Source organism: Lutra lutra, chromosome 13 (genome assembly GCF_902655055.1).
Source record: "Lutra lutra chromosome 13, mLutLut1.2, whole genome shotgun sequence".
NCBI classification, from domain to species: domain Eukaryota; kingdom Metazoa; phylum Chordata; class Mammalia; order Carnivora; family Mustelidae; genus Lutra; species Lutra lutra.
This window is the reverse complement of record NC_062290.1, coordinates 30,406,035-30,409,566: the sequence shown is the minus strand read 5'-3', so window position 1 is coordinate 30,409,566 and position 3,532 is coordinate 30,406,035.

Below are 3,532 nucleotides of genomic sequence, written 5' to 3'. Positions count from 1 at the left end.
AACTTTGGACTTTTTGGTTATTTCCACCAGAACTCCTATTCCACCTTTCTAAAATTGAACTTTCTGACACTTGCAACAAAAATATTTTAATACTATCATCTGGAAATTCTATATTTACTCTAATTATAAATCAAATATGACTAAATAATAAAGATGTTTGCAAACCGAGTTTAGCTCTCATATGGCTTTTCTCAGGATGAACAATACCAGAATCTGAGACATAGGCAATTGAACCCAGGAGAATGAAAAAGGGAGGAAGTTCCAGAAGGCAGCTGTGCCACAAACATAGAAGAATGATTAGTGCGGGAGAACTAGGTGTCCAGGGATGAGGGATCCTGGAAAAGAAGATTTCATGTATTTGATAGTATTCTTTGGGGAATGGGGGAGGGGATTAAAGATGCAAGAAAGCCAACAATGGCAGAATAAATGAGCAGTTAGAAGCTCCAGGAAGACCAAGAAAGGGAAATATAAACACAGAGCATTACTTGGATCTGCAGTGAACAGTACTTACACGGTCATAATAGCATAAGCACTTTATGGAGTTTCAGCTTTTAGAATCAAAGTATTGGCATAGCACTGGGGATTTACCATTTCAGAGCAGACTCTAAATAATAAATGACATCCACCTTGACAATGTGGAATTTTCAAGTACAGACCACAGAATGTGGGAAGTAGAAGGGGGGAAATGAGAGAAGAGGGAAAGACTATTAGCCCAATATCCTTATCTTAGTAACTGACAAAAAAGGAACAAAATGTGTAAGAATAGTATTCAAAGTTACAAAAGCAACCAACAGAAATAAAAATAGTGACCTGACTGTACACAAGGAGGGTGAGATGAGCCAAATCCTTATGTACTATGGCCAGAAACCAAGAGCTAGCCGCTTATAGGGAAAAATAGAGAAATCAGAGTTTGTGTATATTATTGAGAGGTCACGAGTAAATGTAAAGAGATTGAGAGTCACACCAAGACTAAAATCAGAAAATATTACAAGAATAACATGGTCATCTCTGGGAATCAGGACCAAGATGGGGCTAGGGACTGATCCTTTCTTTCTTCCTTTCTTTCCTTCTTTCTTTCTTCCTTTCTTTCCTTCTTTCTTTCTTTCTTTCTTTTTTTAAGATTTTATATATTTATTTGTCAGAGAGAGAGAGGAGTCACAAAGCAGGGGTGAGGGGCAGGCAGAGCAGGCAGAGGGAGAAGCAGGCTCCCTGCTGAGCAAGGAACCTGAGGCAGCACTCGATCTCAGGACCCTTGCATCATGACCTGAGCCAAGGGCAGATGCTTAAGTGACTGAGACACCTAGGCATCCCTGGTCTTTTCATTTTAAATTCTTATGGTCCAATTAAATATTTAAACCATGTGTAGATGTTTTTGATACAAATAAATTTCAATGCTTAAAAAAAAGAAATCAGATTCAACCTCACTCATAATTAAAGGAATTCAATCTAATCACTTACAAATTATCAATTTTGCAAATATTTACAAAATTTGGTGATTCCCAAGGTGGGCCAGAGTGTGGGGAACAAGTAGGAGGGAAATTAAAAATATTTTAACAACGAGGATAGCCAGCAGCAAGCATTCAGAACTGATGGCAGCTATAAAATAGACCATGTCCATCCTGGTGCTTACAGCTATGTAGTCATCCCAGGGACGGCATCTGTATATGCTCTTAGTAGGGATGTATGCTGGATGCAGTCTTGCTGGAGGACATCAGTCATGGTCTGTTTTTTTTCAAAGCTGTTCAAAAATGTTTAGAATTTGAATTAGCATATTCATCGAAGTAAAATGTAAAAAGGATATGATTTTTGTAAAAGCTTTATTGAAATATAATTCATATACCACACATTTCACCAATTGGAAGTGTACAATTCAACAGATTTTCAGTTACTCCCAGAGTTGCTCATCTTTGCCTAATTGATTTTAGAACATTTTCATCATCTTAAAAAGAAACTTCCTTAACCATCACTTGCCTAACCGCACCACCACCCCCCATTTCTCCAAGCCATAGGTAATCATTAATTGACTCTCTGTCTATAGATTTCCAATTCTGGAAATTTCATATAAATAGAGTAATATGTTGTCCTTCGTGACTGGCTTCTTTCACTTAAACGTATTTTTTCAAGCTTTCTCCAAGTTGTACCATGTACCGGTAGTTCATTTCTTTTTGTTGCCAAATAATAGTGTATTATTATACTATATATATATACTATATATTATAGATAAACCACATTTTGTTCATGCAGTCATCAGTTGATGGACACTCAGGTTGTTTCCATTCTTGGCTATTATCAATAATTGTGCTATGAACATTCATGAAAAGGTTTTAGCCTGGGCATATGTTTTCATTTTTCCAATGTACGTAACAAGCAGTGGTTTTGCTGGGTCAAGTTTTCCAAAGTGGCTACACTGTTTTACATTCCCACCAGCAGTGTATGGGGGGTCCGGTTTTTCCACATCCCCTGCAACAGGTGTTAGTATCTGACTTCATGATTTTAGCTATCTTAGTTTATTGGCCATTTGTAATATCTTCTTTGGAAAAATATCTGGGTATATTATCCATTTTTTTAAATTGGGTTATTTGTCTTTTATTACTGACTTGTAACCAACTGTTCTTTCTATATTCTAGATACAAGTCTTATCCAATATATGATGTGCAAATATTTTCTCCTGTTCTGTTAAGTTGTACTTTTAGTTTCTCTTTTTTTTTGAGATTATATTATTTTTTCCATTTTCTTAATTTAAATTCAATTAATCAACATATAATGTTATTGGTTTCAGTAGTAAAGGTTAGAGAGTCATCAGTCTTATATAACACCCAGTGCTCATCATGTGCCCACCCCAGTGTCCATCACTTAGTCACCCCATCGCTCCACCTCCCTCCACTCCAGCAACCCTAAGTTTTTTCCTATGATTTCTTATGGTTTGTCTCCCTCTCTGGTTTTGTCTTCTTTTACTTTTTCCTCTCTTCCCCTATGTTCCTCTGTTTTGTATCTTAAATTCCACATATCAGTGAGATCATATAATAATTGTCTTTCTCTGATTGATTTATTTCACTTAGCATAATACCTTCTAGTTCCATCCATGTCTTTGCAAATGGCAAGATTTCAATTTTGTGATGGCTGGGTAGTATTCTGCATATATATCATATCTTCTTTATCTATTCATCTGTCTATGGGCATATCTGGGTTCTTTCCATAGTTTAGCTATTGTGGACATTGTTGCTATAAACACTGGGGTACACGTGCCCCTTCAGATCACTACATTTGTATCTTTGGGGTAAATAACCAGTAGTGCAATTGCTTGGTTGTAGGGTGGCTCCTTTTTCAACTTTTTGGGGGACCTCCATACTGTTTTCCACAGTGGCTGTATCAGCTTTCATTCCATCAACAGTGTAGGAGGGTTCCCTTTTCTTCACACCCTTGCCAACATCTGTCATATCCTGACTTGTTAATTTTAGCCATTCTGACTGGTGTCAAGGTGGCATCTCACTGTGGTTTTGATTTGTATTTTCCTGATGCCCAGTGATGTTGA